The sequence below is a fragment of the Pelophylax lessonae genome (genome assembly GCF_965119305.1).
Source record: "Pelophylax lessonae genome assembly, chromosome: 12".
Lineage (NCBI taxonomy): Eukaryota > Metazoa > Chordata > Amphibia > Anura > Ranidae > Pelophylax > Pelophylax lessonae.
The window spans coordinates 188,915,269-188,936,180 of record NC_138779.1 but is presented as its reverse complement, the minus strand read 5'-3'; the positions used below and the strand labels follow the sequence as shown (position 1 = coordinate 188,936,180).

At 40.3% G+C, this 20,912-nt stretch overlaps 1 protein-coding gene across 1 annotated transcript in view; it reads right to left on the bottom strand.

Annotated features, from left to right (window-relative positions):
• The window catches only part of LOC309568956 (cell adhesion molecule CEACAM3-like), a gene marked incomplete at both ends in the record, with an annotated part of 114,722 nt that overhangs the window by 84,089 nt on the left and 9,721 nt on the right, over positions 1-20,912 (bottom strand). The gene's annotated exons all lie outside the window — the stretch shown is intronic.

The window sequence follows — 20,912 nt, the reverse complement described above, 5'->3', positions numbered from 1 at the left end:
TATGTCCCCTGTGCTGATTTTATTATTATTATTATTATTATTATTATTATTATTATTATTATTATTATCTTTAGCTAAACTAAGTCTCCCCTGCAACCCTTCCAAGGATAAGGGGAAACCTGACTCTATAAATTGCCCCCAGAATCTTTGATCTATCAAATATTTTGATCAATATAGTTATATAACTATATGTTATATTTATTATTATTTTTTTTTTATTTTGGGAAAAGGGTTTTCCTTTAACATTACCACCCTCACAATGGTATAATGCATGGAAACTTCAGAAATCATTATTTTCATGAAAATAAACTTCTACACAGTAGAAACATGCCAAAAAAAAAGAATGAAAACACATAGAAGTATTAAAACAATGCAAAACAACATTTTTACATTATTCAAACTATAAATACAATATCAATCTGTTTCACGTAATAAAGTCAATCAGATATCAGAAAAGATAAATATCTGAAGCATTGTACAATATGCATATTATATGGGTAAATTAAATTTTTTTAATTTTTTTTTTTAGAAAACTTGTATTCAAAGTAGAATTGCAGCAAATATTATTTTTATTATTTTAAAAAGCGTTGGAAAAGGTAAGAAAATCTACCACATCTTTAGCTCTGCCTGTGCACCCGTTACTGAGATTCTTCCTCACTTCCTGTCCAGGTACTTCCCGTAGAATGCACTCTCTATCTAGGATACTATTTTATGATACATTATTTGTATATTTGATAAGATCATTCCCCGGTCTTGAGACCACCTCCATTTTGGGTATTAACTACAAAATTTTGTCAAAAGTATTGGGATGCCAGCAAAATATAAATAAATAAATAAATAAAATGAGAGCTGTGTATATGTTTAGCAGCTGGCACAAAAAAAGTTGAACACACAACCTTCAAATAATCATAAAACAACAAAAGATGTGCAGTGCTTCCTGAGATATTGTAAATCAGTAACTAACAATCATATAATGTAAATAAAGTTCTGATATATGAATCCCTAACTTGATTTCACCAAATCTTCAGTTTAACTTGGAATAATTCCAATAAAGTGCATGACAAGTCCAACCACTCATCAGAAACTGGAAAAAAATCCAGCATGAGATAAACATAACCCAATGTGCGTTGGAAAAATTTGTCACACACATGCACCTCCACCAATCTGTACACTCACCAGATAATAAATGATAAGAAGCTTTAGGTCATTACTCTGAAGTCAAGAGTAATCTCACCCTGGTATATTGGTAGGATGGTGGTCCCCGATAGGATCAGGCACTGTGCAAAAAAACTCAGTGGGAGCCCAAATAATGCTCATATAGCGCAGTAGTTGATTAAACTTAAAATCACGTACAAAAAGCTGAAGCATAAAACAAATAAGAAAAAATGGTGAAGCTATCAGCGCTGCTCTAGTGACCAAATAATATATATATATATATATATATATATATATATATGTAAACGAAAAATCTTCAATGTGCATTAACAAAACATTACTATATAATTATACATAATAAATTAAAGTGCAGGTGCTATATCACTGAACTGAAGTGCAAATACATGAAGCAACGGAAAAAAGTATTTTGAATTTGATCAGACAAAGTCCTTATGCATAAAGTGCTTGTGCTCTTAAACAGCTGAAAATAGATGATCCTTGTAAAAGTGCTTGTGCTTGAATACTTAATAGTGCAGACCACTCCGTGCTCCCCTCTTGTGTCCCCACTCACCAAACAATGAGGAGATCAAACGTATATTCAGTGACTTTGCTTTGCCACTTGGCGGATGCTGGAACAAGAATTTCTCCCAGGCTCTCCCAGTGGACTCAGACAGTGGGGAATGGCTTTATCTCCTGTAATTCCTGGACTCTCGGTACCCACGTACCATACCATATGGTACCATAGCGTAAAACCGTTTATTAAGGATAAAAAGCAAAAGTAATACACTTACATCTGATGATAGTAATGCGCTTAGCCGTATATTGGGAGATCAGAAATGACGTTGGTGCGTTCCACCGATCAGAAGTGATGTCTGACGCTAGATTCCTGCTTGACGCGTTTTACCCCTTCTACTGGGCGTCATCTGAAGCTTGTCATCTGCTACTATAAAACAAATAAGGCCAAGAACTTACATAATCAGCCAGAATGCGGTGGCATAGCATCAGCGAACAGGCCTTTCCCCTACAAATAAGTTGAGAAATTAAGTCATGTGTAATAAAATGGAATGACAAAATGGAAAAAGTATTCAATACGCTAACTGAAATGTATTTATTACTTCTTACAAAATCCTTTGCTGGTGATGACAGTTTCAAGATGCCTCCTGTATAGAGAAACTAGTTGCATTCGTTGCTCAGGTGTGATTTTGGCCCATTCCTCTACACAAATCTTCAAATCTTGACAGTTCCATGGGCCTCATCTATGAACTCTGATCTTTAGTTCTTTTCATAGATTTTCTATTGGATTCAAGTCAGGTGATTCACTAGGCCATTCTAGCCGCTTTATTTTCCTTCTTCAAAACCAATTTAGAGTTTGCTTTGCTTTGTGTTTGGGATCATTGTCTTTCTGAAATGTCCACCCTTGTTTCATCTTCATCATCCTGGTAGATGACAGCAGATTTTTATTGAGAATGTCTTGGTACATTTTTCCATTAATCCTTACTTCAATGACAAAGTTTTCCAGTACCGTATGCTGAAAAAACAGCCCCATGATGTTCCAACCTCCAAACTTCACTGTTGGTATGGGAGTGTTTTTGGGGTGATGTGCAGTGCCATTTGACCTCCAAACATAGTGTGTATTATGGCATCCAAAGAGTTCAATTTTGGTCTTATCTGACCAGACTATATTCTCCCAGTATTTCACAAGCCTGTCTAAATGTTGTGCAGCAAACTTTAAACAAGCTTCAACATGCTTTTTCTTCAGCAATGGCATCTTACATGGTGAGCTTGCATACAAGCCATGGCAATTGAGTGAATGACTAATTGTTTTCTTTGAAACAATTGTACCTGCTAAATCCAGATCTTTCTGAAGCTCTCCACAAGTGCTCCTTAGCTCCTGGACAACTCTTCAGATAATTCTTTTCACTCCTCTGTCAGAAATCTTGGGAGGAGCACCTGGTCATGGCAGGTTTATGGTAAAATTATGTTTGTTCCACTTCCGGATTATGGCCCCAACAGTGCTCACTGGAACATTCAAAAGTTTAAAAATCCTTCTATAACCAATGTCATCAGTATGTTTTTCAAAAATAAGTTTATGAAGGTCTTGAGAGAGCTCTTTGCTTTTACCCATCATGAGATGTTTCTTGTGTGACACCTTGGTAATAAGACACCTTATTATCAGTTGAGACCGAACCAGCTGATATTAATTTGCACTGACAAGGGGCAGGATTGCTTTCTAATTACTGATAGATTTCAGCTGGTGTCTCGGCTTTCCATACCTTTTTGCATCTCCTCTTCTTCATGTGTTCAATACTTTTTCCCTGTGTCATTCTATTTTATTACACATAACTTGATTTCTGAACGTATTCATTTTCTTTGTATGTATGGATTGCCCAGGTTGTTCCTGAGATGTGGTGACAGTTTCAAGTCAATAGCATCTTTAGAAATATATTTACCTAGAAAAATGGTGACATGTTCAGTCCATTACAATGGAGAAAATAATTAGTTGATCCCTTGCAGGTTTTGCAAATTTGCCGACTTACAAAGAAATGAAGGGTCTATAATTTTTATCATAGGTGTATCTTAAATGGTAGAGACAGAATATCAACCAAAAATCCAGAAAAAACACATTGTACAAATAATATATATTGAGTTGCAGTTCAGTGTGTAAAATAAGTATTTGATTCTCAAGCAAAACATGACTTAGTACTTGGTGGAGAAACCCTTGTTGGCTAGTACAGAGGTAAGACGCTTCTTGTAGTTGGTTACCTGGTTTGCACACATCTCAGGAGGGATTTTGATCCACTCTTCTTTACAGATCTTCTCTAAATCCTAAGGGTTTCTTGGCTGTCGCTTGGCAACTCGAAGTTTCAGCTTGACTGGCTAGGCCACTCCACGAGCTTAATGTGCTTCTTCTTTAACCACTACTTTGTTGCCTTAGTGGTATGTTTTGGGTCATTGTCATGCTAGAAGATCCCTCCACGACCCATCTTCAGTGTTCTGGCTGAGGGAAGAAGGTTCTCATCCATGATTTTGCAAGACATGGCCCTGTCCATTGGCCCCTCAATGCGGCAAAGTCGGCCTGTACTTTAGCAGAGAAACAGCCCCAAAGCATAATGTTTCCATCTCCGTGCTTGACTGTAGGATGATGTTCTTAGGGTCATAGTCAGCATTTTTCTTCCTCCAAACACGGCAAGTCGAGTTAATGCCAAAAAGCTAAATTTTGATCTCATCTGACCACAGCACTTTCTCCCAATCATTCCCTGAATCATTTATATGTTCATTGGCAAACTTCAGATAGGCCTGTACATGTGCCTTCTTGAGAAGGGGGATCTTGTGGGTGCTTCAGGATTTCAATCCATGGTGGTATATTGTGTTACCAATACTTTGGAGACTGTGGTCCAAACTGCCTTGAGATCATTCACAACCTCTTCACAAGTAGTTCTGTCCCGATCCCTCACTTTTCTCATGATCATCCTTACCCCCATGAGGCAAAATCTTGTATGGAGCTTCAGACCAAGAGCGATTGATGAATATTTTGTATTTCTTCCATTTGCAAATAATTGCTCCAACAGTTGTCTCCTTCTCACCAAGCTTCTTGCTGATGGTTTTGTAGCCCATTCCAGCCTTACGCAAGTCTATAACCTTGTCCCTGACGTCCTCTGACAGCTCTTTGTTCTTGTACATGATGGTGGGGTTTGAATGTAAGGAAGAAATTCTGTGGACAGGTGTCTTTTATACACACAATGAGTTGTCGTTAGGAGCACTTTCTTAAATTGACAGGACAAATCTGTGTACCACATAAGCACATACTTTAGTCTGTGGGAGCCAGAATTATTGTTGGTTGGTGGAGGATCAAATACTTATTTTACTCACTGAACTGCAACTCAATTTATAACATTTGTATGTTGTGTTTTTTCTGGATTTTTGGTTAATATTCTGTCTCTATCATTTAAAACACACCTATGATAAAAATGATAGACCCTTCATTTCTTTGTAAATGGGCAAACATACAAAATCTGCAGGGAATCAATAATTAGTTTCCCCACTGTATTTTACCCGCTGTATGTAAAAATCCATCTTTTATTGGCCAACCCCTATAAAAAACAAAAATACAACAACAATAGAAATAATTAAAATATTTGTTTCTTGGCCAGGAAATTTTAACTACTTTTAGTGGTTTTTTTTTTTTTTGTTAAGTGATTTAAAATGGATATGTTTGCTCATCTTGATGTGTTTTATACAGTATATGTTTTTTCCTATACTCAGAGGAATCTCTCAGTCAAGGCCTGGATTGTTTTATTATTTGAGGTTTGTCGTTTTCATTTTACTGACAACTTCCCCACTTTTTTTCTATATACTGTATGAAATTAGGAGGCAAATACAACTAAGAATGTAAAGAAGTTCTTGAGCATTTTAGGCTGTTGCAAACCAATTTAATCTTTTACAAATTAATCAAATTTTACATTAATTTCTCTCAATAAAAATATTATTTTCTTGCTCCCCATTTCCTGAACCCTGCATCTTAAGAAAATGAGTCAACAGGTTAAAACATTTAGGGGTCTATTTATAAATGTACTCACACTAAATATCCGCATTTATCTAATAAATTTAATTGGAAAAAATGTAGTCCTGGGTAAAAATTGTGAGGAAACATTTATAAAAAAGATTACTTTATATGCTTCTGATCAGTAATATTAATGTTGATGTTTGATTTTTAACATATATGTTTTTCTGTGAACATCCTTTATGGCAGTGCTTATAAACTTTACTATTAAATATCATCTAATTATATTCTTCAATCAAACTCTACATTCTCATTTTATACTTTTTTTAATCACACTATAACATGGTGTTGCCTCATAGCTGGCAAAAAAATGCATAGCTTGAATACAGTACTTATTGGTTAAAAAGAAAAAGGAGGTGACTAAGTGATTAGCACTTTTGTCTGGCACCACTAGGGTTGTGGATTTGAATCCCAGCCATGGCACTCCCTACCTGTAGTTTACATGTTCCCCCTGTACCTGCGCGGTCTCCTTCCACACTCCAAAGACATAGTTACATAGTTACATAGTTACATAGTTAGTGAGGCTGAAAAAAGACATCAGTCCATCCAGTTCAACCTATGATGTGTGTGTGTGTTTGCTTTTAACCATACATTGTATACCCCTGTATGTTGTGGTCTCTAAGGTGCCTATCTAATAGTTTTTTGAAACTATCAATGCTCCCTGCTGATACCACTGCTTGTGGAAGAGAATTCCACATCCTTACCGCTGTTACAGTGAAAAACCCCTTACGCATTTTAAGGTTAAACCGCCTTTCCTCTAGTTTTAGTGAGTGGCCACGTGTCTTATTGTATCTCCTTTCTCTGAATAGTTTGTTCCTTATGCTAGGGTCGCCAGTACAGTATTTGTACATTGATATCATATCCCCCCTCAATCGTCTCTTCTCCAGAGAGAATAAGTTCACTGCTTGTAGTCTTTCCTCATAGCTGATGTCTTCCATTCCCCTAATTATTTTTGTTGCCCTTCTCTGGACTCTTTCCAATTCCAGCACATTCTTCCTGAGGACCGGTGCCCAGAACTGGACAGCATACTCCAGATGTGGCCGGACCAGAGTCTTGTAGAGCGGGAGAATAATCTCTTTATTTCTGGAGTGAATCCCCTTTTTTATACATCCCAGTATTCTGTTGGCTTTGCTTGCAGCGGCTTGGCATTGCATGCCACTGCCAAGCCTGTTGTCTACCAGTACCCCCAAGTCTTTTTCCATCCTAGACTCACCCAGAGGTTCCCCCCCTAGTGAGTAGCTTGCTTTCTGGTTTCTGGCCCCCAAGTGCATTACTTTACATTTTTCAACATTAAACCTCATCTGCCATGTAGTTGCCCACCCCGTTATTTTGTTCAGGTCCACTTGCAAGGTTTCCACATCCTGCATAGAAGATATTGGCCTGCTTAGTTTAGTATCATCCGCAAATACTGAGATTGTACTAGATATCCCCTCCTCTAGATCATTTATGAATAAGTTAAACAGGATTGGTCCCAGGACAGAACCCTGGGGGACCCTACTTTCCACACCCGCCCAATCCGAGTACTCCCCATTAATCATCACCATCTGGACTCTCCCCTGGATCCAGTTCTCTATCCAGGTACTCACCTTATGGTCCATACCTACCTTCCTTAGTTTGTACAGTAAGCGTTTGTGGGGAACGGTGTCAAAGGCCTTTGCAAAGTCCAGATACACCACATCCACAGGCTTTCCTTTATCTAGGTGGCAGCTCACTTCATCGTAGAAGGTTAATAGATTGGTTTGGCAAGAACGATTTTTCATGAATCCATGCTGATTACTACTAATAATACAGTTTTCATTACTAAAGTCTTGTATGTGGTCCCTTAACATCCCCTCCAAGATCTTACAGACTACAGATGTTAGGCCTATAGTTACCCGGGATACATCTCGGCCCCTTTTTAAATATTGGTACCACGTTGGCTTTTTTCCAATCAGCTGGCACCATACCCGTCTGTAAACTATCCTTAAAGATCAAGAATAATGGTCTGGCAATCACCTGGCTGAGCTCTTTAAGAACCCTCGGGTGCAAGCCATCCGGTCCCGGTGATTTATTTATGTTTAGTTTCTCTAGTTTAGTTTTAAGTCTATCTTCTGTTTGTCATGGCGGTATTTCCTGAGGTGTGTTGTTTAGTTCGGCCTTACAAGCTAGGTTCGTGTAGCCCCCCGATTCTTTTGTGAAGACTGAAGAGAAGAAATTATTTAACACTTCCGCCTTTTCTCTGTCCTCAGTGGCCATATTTCCTTTGTCATCTTTTATGGGGCCAATGTGTTCTGGCCTCGCTTTCTTACTGTTTATATACTTAAAGAACTTTTTGGGGTACTTTTTACTCTCCTCCGCTATATGTCTCTCGTGTTCTATTTTAGCCGCCCTGATTTCGTTTTTACATTTCTTATTACACTCTTTGTAATGCTTAAATTCTGCCAATGACCCCTCAGTCTTGTATTTTTTGAAGGCCTTTTCTTTAGCACTAATATGCATTTTTATGTTGGAGTTTAGCCACCCAGGGTTTAGTTTTGCTCTTTTAAATTTATTTCCCTTTGGAATGCACTGGTCAATCCCCTTGTTAAGTATGCTCTTGAAGCACTCCCATTTTTCTTCCGTGTTCTTTGTTCCAAGGGTTCTTTCCCAATTGATATTTTCTAGCAGCGAGCGCAGTTTTGGGAAATTGGCTCTTTTGAAATTCAGCGTCCTTATATTACCCCTCTGCTTCCTATAACTGTAATTAATACTGAAACGTATTGACCTATGGTCACTGTTTCCTAAGTTGCCCCGTATTTCTATATCCATGAGCAGGTCTGTATTGTTGGTAATCAGTAGGTCAAGTACCGCATTGTTTCTTGTCGGTGCATTCACCATCTGACCCATTAAATTGTCCTGCAAAACATTTAGGAACTGCCTAGCCTTGGCTGAGTGTGCGGTTCCTTCTGCCCAGTCTATATCAGGATAATTAAAGTCCCCCATTATAATGACATTTCCCATCCTTGCTGCCAATCCTATCTGTAAAAAGAGGTCCGCCTCCCCCTCCTCCTTCTGGTTGGGGGGCCTATAGCATACGCCCAATATTACCTTCCCCACCGTGCCTTCCCTTTGAAGCTCTACCCATAGGGATTCTGCCTCGTCCTTGGCTCCATTATTAATATCATCCCTCATATTTACCTGTACACTGTTCTTAATATACAGACATACCCCTCCCCCTTTTTTACCTTCTCTATCTCTGCGATAAAGGGAATACCCCTGAATGGTCGCCATCCAGTCATGAGAGCTGTCAAACCAAGTCTCTGTTATCCCCACAAAATCAAAGTCCTCCTCAAACATCAGCAGCTCCATCTCTCCCATCTTGTTGGCCAGGCTTCTGGCATTGGTATACAAACCTCTTAATTTTGACCGGTTACATATATCCTCATTTGATGTTTTTAGGCTGCTCTCTTGATTTTTCCCCATACCCACCCTGGGTATAGGAGCTCCGAACACCCTACCGCTAATGCCCCCATTTCTGCCCTCTGAAACTTGCTTTCCACTGGCTAATTCTACATCTGTACCCTCCCCCCCATCACCTAGTTTAAAAGCCCCTCTAACTTTTTGGCCATCTTCTCACCCAGTACGGCTGCACCCTCCCCATTTAGGTGCAATCCGTCCCTACCAAAGAGCCGGTGGCCGACTGAGAAGTTGGCCCAGTTCTCCAGGAACCCGAAACCCTCCTTACTACACCAGCTCCTCAGCCACTTGTTAACTTCCCTAATCTCCCGCTGCCTCTCTGGTGTGGCTCGAGGTACAGGTAGTATTTAGGAAAACACTACCTTGGAGGTCCTAGTCCTCAACTTAGCGCCTAAGTCCCTGAAATCGTTTAGGACTCTCCATCTTCCTCTTCCTATGTCATTGGTACCCACGTGTACCATGACAGCTGGGTCTTCCCCAGCCCCACCCAGTAATCTGTCCACCCGATCCGCAATGTGCCGAAGTAGGCATATGCAGTCTGCTTTCTCCACTGCAGGTGGCTTTCAACTGTGGCATTGCAGAGGGAGAGGAAGTCAAGAGGAACATGGTACCTCTATTGTTTCCTGGGTCACTGGGGCAGCTATCCAATTGGATAATGGCAGCCTATGTTACTCTGGCAGCCATCATGGGTCTGGCAGAATTTATTTAAGATCCTGGCTCCCGGGCTTGGGTGCATTTTGCATGCAACTAGAATAGGAACAGGTCACTCATCTGTCAGGGACAGCGCATAGCATAGGGAAAGTGCATTGATACGTCATCTTTCTTAGAAGCCTCCCCACTTGGGTCTGGACCGCCAGGCCACAGTCCACCCTAGAGACAAATGTTGTTGGCACACTTGAGACCTACTGATGCTACCCATTTCTGTTTCCTGGGAATATCGCTGGTCGGGTGCCACCTTAGATTGTAAGCTCGTTAAGGGCAAGGACTGATGTGAAGCACTGCGTAAATTGTTGGTGCTATGGAAGTACCTGTAATAAATAAGATTTTTTTTACTTCTATAATCAAATGTCAGGCTTGTTATTTAGATACTATATACGATAATATATATCAACACAAACCAGATCCACCAATAAGAGGTAAATCAAGCACTCAAGCACTCATGTACCAAGCCCAAGCCCCAGCAGGGGGTCCAGTGGCAGGGAGGAAACTCTTTACATACCTTTAGGTTCACATGCTATAATCCCATGGGTCATGGCTCCTAGCAATTATATAAAAGGTCCTGGGCCCCTTCAGTTCAACAGTGAGAACATTTACTCATTTTTGGGAGCAGGCAGAATAATTCTCCATGCCATAGCTAGCTCCTGACAATTAAATTAGAGTTCTGGCCTCTTTTTCTAGATCAGTCTGCAAAGACAGGCTGAAACTTTAATTGTCAGGAATTACTCTGCCTGCTCCTGAAAATTAATAAATCATCCCTTCTCTGTCCCTGGCCACTACTGGTAAAATGATGGGGCTCAGGAAACTTTTATTTATTTTCTGGAAGCCACAAAAATCAGGATTACTGTGCACAAAAAGGTATTAAAAGTGCCCCTTCTCTGCGGGAGGTGGATTAGTCAGTAGGGTTCGCCAAAAAGGCTCTTATGAGAAGGGCTCTGGAGATGAAAATGTTCATACAGAAATTGTGTAAAGCTCTAGAGAGAAAAGCTAGCCAGTATTGGCATAACAACTTCTTTAAACGTTACTTGGGAAATGACCTGAACCCCAGGGGACTGAGGATTCAGAACTTTCCCAATGTTAGAAACATGTCTTCTGAATTCAGAGCAACATGGGAATCTAACCTTAAGACTTACACAATTGGATGTTTGTTGTATAACTGTAATAATGTACCAACATCCCTAATGATAATTCAAAAAAACACTGGAACTGTGTAAGACCCAGGTGTATGGGTCCGGCACAGAAGCCGTGTTTATAGCATAGAGAAAGAAAGAGTTAGGAAAGGAGAGTTTAGAAACAGACAAAGGAAAATGTGGGGACTAGAAAGTGGGAAAAGGAGAGAACCAGAGAGGAGGGAAAAAACAAAAGGGAAGGAGAAGAAGGAGAGATGGAAAAACGCAGGAAAGAAAGCAAAAGGGGAAAAAATAAGAAGAGGAAAGAAAAAGAAAGGAAAGAAAAAGGGAAGGAGGGAAAAAGAAAAGGAATAGTAAAGGGCTATTGGGATTTTTTCGGTACTGTAACTAGTGATGGAAAACCACCATGTATAAAAATATATACATTTTTATTAATGTATTATATTAAAAATATTTACAGACAAAGACAAAAAAAGAGAGATTATGAGATAAAAAGTATACAGAGCAAGTTACCATAATAAATTGTCAATTACATACAGTTGTAATAATTTCAGGCAATAATAATAAGTTATACAAGCTTCGGTGACCCCAGAACAATACACCGGGCATTAACCCAACATGTTTCGCGGGTTCAAAGATCCGCTTCTTCAGGGGTATTGGATTATATAGTACGTAGATTTGCCTTGGAGTTCCTGTATGATAGAAATATGCAGTAAGGACAATATAATCAGCATTGTTGTACAAAGGAGTAATTAGCATGCACATCCACTCAAATGTCCGAAACTCCCACCACCATGTGACATGCAGAGGTGGCCACCCAGTGAACGCCTCACCAACGGATGTGGAGGGGGTCAGTCACGCTACCTGACTGACCCCCTCCACATCCGTTGGTGAGGCGTTCACTGGGTGGCCACCTCTGCATGTCACAAGGTGGTGGGAGTTTCGGACATTTGAGTGGATGTGCATGCTAATAACTCCTTTGTACAACAATGCTAATAACTCCTTTGTACAACAATGCTGATTATATTGTCCTTACTGCATATTTCTATCATACAGGAACTCCAAGGCAAATCTACATACTATATAATCCAATACCCCTGAAGAAGCGGATCTTTGAACCCGCGAAACATGTTGGGTTAATGCCCGGTGCCTTGTTCTGGGGTCACCGGAGCTTGTATAACTTATTATTATTGCCTGAAATTATTACAACTGTATGTGATTGACAATTTATTATGGTAACTTGCTCTGTATACTTTTTATCTCATAATCTCTCTTTTTTTGTCTTTGTCTGTAAATATTTTTAATATAATACATTAATAAAAATGTATATATTTTTATACATGGTGGTTTTCAATCGCTAGTTACAGTACCGAAAAAATCCCAATAGCCCTTTACTATTCCTTTTCTTTTTCCCTCCTTCCCTTTTTCTTTCCTTTCTTTTCCTTTCCCCTTCTTCTTTTTTCCCCTTTTGCTTTCTTTCCTGCGTTTTTCCATCTCTCCTTCTTCTCCTTCCCTTTTGTTTTTTCCCTCCTCTCTGGTTCTCTCCTTTTCCCACTTTCTAGTCCCCACATTTTCCTTTGTCTGTTTCTCAACTCTCCTTTCCTAACTCTTTCTTTCTCTATGCTATAAACACGGCTTCTGTGCCGGACCCATACACCCGGGTCTTACACAGTTCCAGTGTTTTTTTGAATAACCTTAAGACTTGTTCTAAAAAAATGACGGAACTCTTACAACAACAATATAAGAATGAGATAGGTGAAGTGGATAAGTAAATACAGTTATTGCACAGCCAGAATCAACTGGTTTTATCCCACCCAGATTTGGAATAGAGAATTGCAGGAACATCTTGAAGCATTTAACATGACCTCATTCAGCATAAGGAGCAAAAATGTAAGAGGAGAAAAGTTGCATTCTCCAGCAATTCAGCATATAGGTGGCCCCAAGGCAATTCCAGACGCACATGGTCACCTAGAAAACCACCCTCCACTCTTCCAGTACAGGTCCACAATGCATCTAATGACATTGCTGATGAAGTTGTATCTGATTCTTCTAATGCTTCTATGTTTTCTCATTATCCACATTGGAGATATCGTCTTCCATGCAAACATCCTAAATTTGGTGGTGGTAAACAATCACTGGGTGCTAAGGGTAAGAAACGTATGGTGGAACCTGTCACTTTCCATCCTTCTAACAGCACACAGGATGTAGGTGCACAAGGTGTGGGCACTCCATGACTGGGGGGTCCTTCTACCCCCAGAGGCAACACATCACAAATTAACATTAATTTTACACAGGTCACTAATAGCACGTAATCTCTACCACTCAGCTCAGGGACTGTCTTATCACAAACAGACACTGTTATTTTTGTAGACAAACTATCTATCACAGACACATACATGACCCTGAAAGGGGCGAGTGGCAATTTGGACAATTTTGTGGTGAAAGTCACCCCTCAAACACAAACTTCAACATCATAAATCTTTCTTCCTTTGAATTATCACCTACTGAAGAACAGGCCCTGAGTCTGGGACTCTCATTCTGCCCTAACCAAGAATTGCAGCACTTCGATACCTTCAAAGATGTCCACCTATTTGCAAGGAAACTGACATACAAGTTTTAATTTGACAAAGATTGCAAAAAGAAATTAAAAGACAAATCTCTGCAGGATATGTGGAAAGACTTCACTGTGTCAGATTTCCGGGCACTTAGAGACCTTATGAACCTTCTTGATGAGAACGAATTTCCATTGTCCGTATTTACATCACAATTATCCTTCCCTACACAAAAATCTGATGACCCAGAAAAAACTGGAAGAATGGCACAACTGGCAGCTATACAAACCTTAGAGAGCTTTCTCAAGGAAAGACCCCAAGATCAGTGGCCTTATCGCAAATTTATTCTGACACTATTCAAACACATACTTACTAAGAATGTGTTTTCGTATGACGGCTCCCACCAGGGTGCAGGGGGTTGCGATGATCACTTACTAGCCTATTCAATTCCTTGTTATAGTCCACTTTGTTTAAAACCACAATACCTCCCTCCCTTGTCAGCCATCTTTATTACTACATCTTTCCTCTCTTCCAACATTTTTAGACCTTTTTTGTAGATTGCCCTTCTTTCTAAACTTTTTACCCTGGCAACATTCTGATATCCTATTCCATCGTAGACTTGAATAACTCTAAAAACTGGTTAGAGGATTGCTTCGGGTTGAATGGGGAAGGATTTCTCAAACCACTATCTGTATACATCCTATCAGCAGTTGTCGCCTGTCAGGTCTTCCAAGAAACTCTAACCATCCCTCCAGTTTCCTGACCAGTAGTCTTCTTATCCCAGTATGAGGTGGAAGAACAGTAGAGATCCTACAGCCAGAAATATGGGACCACAATAGAAAGTGCAAACAGGCTATATCAAGGAACAAAAACAAGCACTCACAGTTAGTGGAGAGAGAAGTCAGCGAACCAAGGCAGCAGTCCACGGGGTATACCAGGAAGAGGCATCAGGAACAGGCACAGTCAGCAACCTCGATCAACGATATCCAAAGGAGTAGTCCAAGAGGCGAGGTCGGGAACAGGCAGATTCGGCAACAACGATCAGCAATATCCAAAGGAGTAGTCCAAGAGGCAAGGTTGGGAACAGGCAGAGTCAGCATTAACGATCAACAATATCCAAAAGAGTAGTCGTAAACAAGCAGAGTCAGTAACCAGAAATACAATAAGTTTACCACCAACGCCCAGGGAACAGGACCTATACTAGGGCGAAGACAGGAAGGGGAAGTGAAGGTTTTTAGGATCTCTAGATCAGGTGACAGCCTACAGCTGGACACTGGGTGGGGCCAGCATCCAAACTCAAGGAGCAGAAAAACAAGGGTACACTCAATAAAAAGTTCCCCAGTGGCTCAGGCGATAGGGAACCGTCCAAAGAACACCAGGTCTCAGAATCAAATCCTGGACATGGCGTGACATTGCCTGAGCTGGTTTTTCTAAAAAATGATTTTTATTCTTTATTTTCCTAATGCATTTTTCTGTATCAATAAATGCATTAAGCTTATCAAAACCTATATCAGGGGCATATTTAAGACCCAATTCCTAAACCTTTAATTCATTCATGATAAAAGTAGCATCACTTAAATTAAAAATACCCAAGCCTATTGTTCTCTTTTTCTCTATGTTCTTTCTCCCCCTCTGCATCCTCTAGTGCGTTGTTTTGGGACCCTTTTGGTGTCCTTTGGGGTGTTCCCCATTGTTGCCATTGGGGTGCAACCCCCTAACCCCCATGGTTGGGGAGTGGTGGTGGTCTCTTCCCTGACCCTGGGGGGCCCCACCCTGGTTCCAGTTTTGTCATCCTCTTCCCCCACGGTGGCCCGATGCCCTCTGTGCTGATTTCCAGGTCCCTCTCCCTCGTGGAACTGGGATACCCCCATGTCCCCTCCACTGAAAACCCCCATAGTATTCACTGACTCTATAGGGTTCATCAGCATAAAGTAGGGGTTGGCATCTGTTTTGGGTGGGGATCCCATAGCTAGACATCTCTTCAGGTACCTGATAATTGTAATCATCCCAAAATGCTTATTAGGAGCATACCCTATAGCCAGTACCTACGTCTGAGACGAATCTGTTCAAATGATGCTCATTTTAAATTGGAGGCTGATGCTCTTCGGGAAAGACTGTTGGCCAGAGGCTATTCTCGCACCCTTTTCAATATATATTCAATAGGGTATACAAACAATCTAGGAAGGACCTTTTGTTTAAACCAAAAACAAGAGCGCATTCAGATTCTGTTTGACTCATTACTACGTACAATTGTCAACTCTCAGTTGTCCACCAAATTCTTCAAAAACATTGGTACTTACTTAAAAATGACACTATTTTATGTAAGTACCTTAAATATTCTCTGGAGATAACTTTTAGGAGAGCAAAATCCTTTGAGGGATCATGTTACATCTAGTCAATTTCCACAACTCCCACTGTGTCCCATCCAAGGGGTACATGGCAATGCGGTTCATGTGACCTCTGCGAGTTGATTCCTGTTAGCCAGGCCTTTTATCTCTCTTCACTGAGCTATGCAGAGTATAACCTCAGCTCTCTGCCCCTTTTTTGGAACTGCTCATACTAGCTTTTTAAATTTGGCACTTTGAATGGACATAGAGATGAGACAATGGCAAATAAACAGGTACAAATTATGTAGGAGGATTTTTTTTATCTCTGTTTATCACCTGAGGCCAGTCACTTTACTGGGTATCTGTAAGGGTTTACAACCACTTTATCTCAAAGAGTAAGAGGGATAAGGAGAGAAAAGAAAAATTTTGAGGGAAAATTAGTAAATCTTAATCGTCAGATGAGATTAGAGTTTGAAATGTTGAAAAAGTAGAAAGGAAAGTGATGCAGAATTGGTTAAAATGTTGGGGTGGGGAAGAGGAAAAAGGAAGAGTGAAAGGAGTGATCGAGTGATGTCCATATGGTTGTTGTAGTCCAGCCAGGATATCCAAATTTTGAGAAATTTGGAATAGGTGTTGGTTGAACCAGATTAACTATGTAAGGTTGGCCATAAATTATACAATCTTCTTGTATAATTTTCCTTTAGATTTACCAAAATCATATAATATGAGGTCAAACCTAAACACTCTCAATTTGTATTCAGTTAGACAGGCCCTTGCACTACATAGCTAAAGATAAATCTAAAGGCATGGCCAACTTAACTATGTATCACTGGGGTTGATTTACTAAAAGTTGAGAGTGTGAAATCTGGTGAAGATCAACATAGAAACCAATCAACTTTCTTTTTTTTTTTTTTGTCAAAGCTTAATTGAACAAGCTGAAGTTAGCAGCTGATTTGCTACCATACATAGCTGCACTGGATTTTGCACTCTCTAGTTATATTAAATCAATCCCAGTAAATATTTACATACGTTTTTCATGTACCATAGTTCCCAATAGTTGTTGTTTAACTTCACGGAAGTATTTGGTCCTTTCCATTTTTTGCTAACATTTGCCTGGCTGCAATGAACAAAAATCCCACACACTTTTGGTCTTTCAGAAAGGCTTCCAAGGGTTTTGTGTTAAGTCACGGTGCAAAACAGTCTGCTCCATATAGTATGCCCAAATCCAAAAGTGTTTCGCTTTTGGGCAGTGCCACCAAACATGTAAGAGTACCGTGTTCATGGGGGACACCTTCAGGGACAAACTCGAAAATCTTGCAATTTCTATAAATGGAGATTTTTGGCAGCTTGTACTAGTAAAAGAGTTACCTTTGTGCATTCTCTATACTGTATAACCTGAAGGGGTAATCATGGCTGTTACTCTTCATTTTCCAGTTCTTCAGATGTATTATGAATACAATTTTTATTTGCACACTTGTTTCCACCTTCCAAATAACTGAGACCAGGCAACTCTTCTTTATTAACAATAAGGGTATTTATTTAGTTATAAAATACATCTTGAGGTATACAGAAGGTTTCATATGACAATTTTGGTCAGAGAACTGTCCTTTCCCATAAGGTACATCATATTACATTATGGCTGTGCTGCACAACTGGCTGTGCTATTCCCTCATGTTGCCATATCTGATATTAGGAAAAAATCTCTCTCCAGTAATAATATTCCAAATACGGTACATACGGTAATTGCAGGAACCTGCAACCAGATCTCAATAAAAGGTTACGTTGCCACTAAAACAGGTCACCTAATGTAGACAGTCCTCACTACTACATTCCCATGTCTGGACTTCACCACGAGGTTGATCCCTCCTGTATACTTCACCTCACAGGGGGGAGTGAGTCACATATCGGGGAAGACGCGTCACGGTGAGAAACACTGTGGTACCATCAACAGTTCACTAACAGGAACAATATTACCTACACACAGAAGAGACTTCTCTAGCCGATAGCCAAAATAATAGAAGGAGGTGTTTGATCTTCAGCAAGGCTTAGTTTAAATGTCTACAATGACTAAAGGGTTATTTTTAAATATTAACATGGATCCTGAATTTTAACCTTCAAATTCAAAAATAAAACAAAATAAACTGAAATTAGATTGTGGAACAGAAAAGTATTTATTTGGGATGGGGTTCCTCTTTAAGACATCTTTCCCTTTGGGTCAGTATCAGACCATTCTTCAAGGACCATCCTTAAAGTGCTTTGTAGCCTGTTAGTTTCAAAAGAGCTTGGCGATCTGAGCCATTTCTGTGCTGTGTAGGTGATGGTAAGATTTGAGACGACAAGCCAACAGTAGTTTTCTTCATGCAATATAATGGGTAACAGTTTGTATAAACCTCCAGAACTCCAGTAACAAAACAATTTAAACACACATTATTACCATATTTAGCTCCTTTGGACGGGCATCACTGTACTGTATACAGATTTATTCTGGAATGCCAATTGCTGATAAAAAAAAAAAATCACAAATAGATTAGAGGATAATCAATAGCTACATATTAGCACATATGCATGTGTGCATTTATTACCATTCCCTGTTCCTATTGCAATTGAGTTTCACACATGGTCTACAGTACAGTGTATATATAATAGTACATTATCAGTTCATGCCCGTAGAAGTCTACAGACTATGGTCCCTGAAGTCCTACACATACCCATACATGATGGTTCGTTCAGGTGAAAGGTTATCATAGTAGCACGTTTTTGGGGCTGTTTTTACCATAATCAGGATTCAATCCCTGGGAACACTGGATATATTGGTGTATTCGTTTTTGGCATAGAGGGCTCAGTGACAGGTAGTACTCTGAGATGCTGCTGCCAAAAACAAAGCTTGAAAATGTCCCCCTAAAATCCCTGACCCAAAACCTTAACTTCACCCTTAGGAGGACCTTACTATGTATTAGGGATCAACTGATATATCGGCAAAGCCGATACATTGGGGGCCGTTATGCACTTTCCCCGATTTATATCGGAATCGGTCCCCGAAGGTTACCGATCTTGCCGATATTTCGGGAAAGTGTTGTACCGGAGTGATGCCTGCAGCTAGAGGCATCACCCCGGTAACGGCGTCCATAGCCGACGGTCGGCTGTCTTGTAATGACAACAGATGCTGCTGAGAAGCCGCTCGGCTATCATTACAAGGAGCGGGAGGTGACGTCCCCCCTCCCGCCACCTTCTGCGGCTCGCCTGGGTCTCCTGTCCCACCTGGAGATCCGGGCAACCAGCCTGCATGGCCACCGAAGACCCAATCAAAGCCGCATTTGGCTCTGTTAGGGTCTCCATGCAAAAACCCGGAAGTGATGTCATGAGTGACATCACTTCGGGGGAATGTCAGGCGTCAGATTAAAAAAAAATGACAACATTCAAAACAGCCAAACTTGGTGTTTTGAATGCTTTTAAGTGTAGAGGAGGGGCTTGGGGTCTTATAGACCCCCAGATCCTTCCAGAAAAGTACCTGTCAAAAAAAAAAAATTTTTTTTTTAAATGTACAAATATATCGGCCAATATCGGCGGATACCAATGTGCATTGGCCAAAATATCGGTATCTGCAACGAAAAACTGATATCAGTTGATCAGTACTATGTAACTCTCACCTTGCCCGATCTCCAACACCTAACCTAATTGTTAAAGTGTTACTAAACCCAGCACTCTGCATTCACTATATCTGGTCTCCTACAGAACACAGAACATGGAAATGCAATTATTTTAGTAAAAATAAACTGTTAAATACCTTTTCTCATCAGCAGTATATTGCAGTCTCATGACTTCTATCAGTGTCCAGCAAAGCACTGGTTAAAGCTTGTAGGAGGAGTTTTCATTCTCCCTTGATTGTCCTGTGAGGCTGCAGGACCCCTGATCCTCTGGCTGGACAGTGCTGATTGGCCCTGTGCTGATAACATGCACTCTTCCAAGAAAAAAAAGAAAAAACTCTAGCAATACACACCAAACTGAGCATGTGCAGCTTGTCCCCAAGGCTCTGTTCTATCAGGAGATGGGTTGGGGACTGTGGAAGAAGGGGAGGATCAGAGAAGACAGGATCAAACAGCCTTTTTACACATTTAAGAGGATTAACCCCTTAGATTCCACAGTAAGTATAACACGCATGCTTTACTGCATATACAGACTGATTTTACTGTTGTGGGTTTAGTAACACTTTCAAGTGTTTCAACTTTTGCAGCCCAATTGGGATTACACCTACTTTGTATTAGTAACATGTTCCCATTCGTATAATTTAAAAATTGCAGTTTACTTTTTCTGATGTTCTTTTCTGCTAACTCCAGCGCTGCAAAAACTACTTTGTTCTCTTAGTTTATGAGGGGGCTGGGGAGCTGTGATTGCCATAAATAATTCTGTCTGTACTGTGCTGGCAGATCCCATTATCAGTTGCAAAATAGATTTGAACACCTGTCTTAACCTGTCTTAACAAAGGTTTAACAATTTAGGCATGGCTTGGCTAATGTTTGTTTAGTGTCATTTAAAGTTTCCATTTTTAATATACAGTTGAAAAACAATTATGTAGGTTACCTGACTAAAGATTTATAATTTGGTCCAACCACTTTTGTGATTCATATCCCTCTTTTAGACAGCCCAGCCATGAGGGTGCTACCACATGCTCTGATAGATTTCATTGTTGCCCCCCCCCCCCAAAAAAAAAAAAAAAAAACAACAAAAAAACAAACCCTACAGGACAATGGAAAAATGTGCTAGTATGCATCGCATACTACCTTACAACCTTAATTACCTTACTACCTACTTACCTTATAACAAAGCCCCAACGCTTTTGCCCAGACACAGCTGAGGGAGCTGACATCTTCCCTCGGCATCTCTTCCGGATTCGGCGGCTCTGACGCCGTGAGTGGCCGGAGCTGCGATGACGTCACTCCCATGCATGCGTGCAGGAGTTCACTTTCCGGCAAGGAGCTCTGAAGGTCAGCGGCTGGTGTCAGCGGCTGCATGCAGGGTGAATATCTCCTAAACCGTG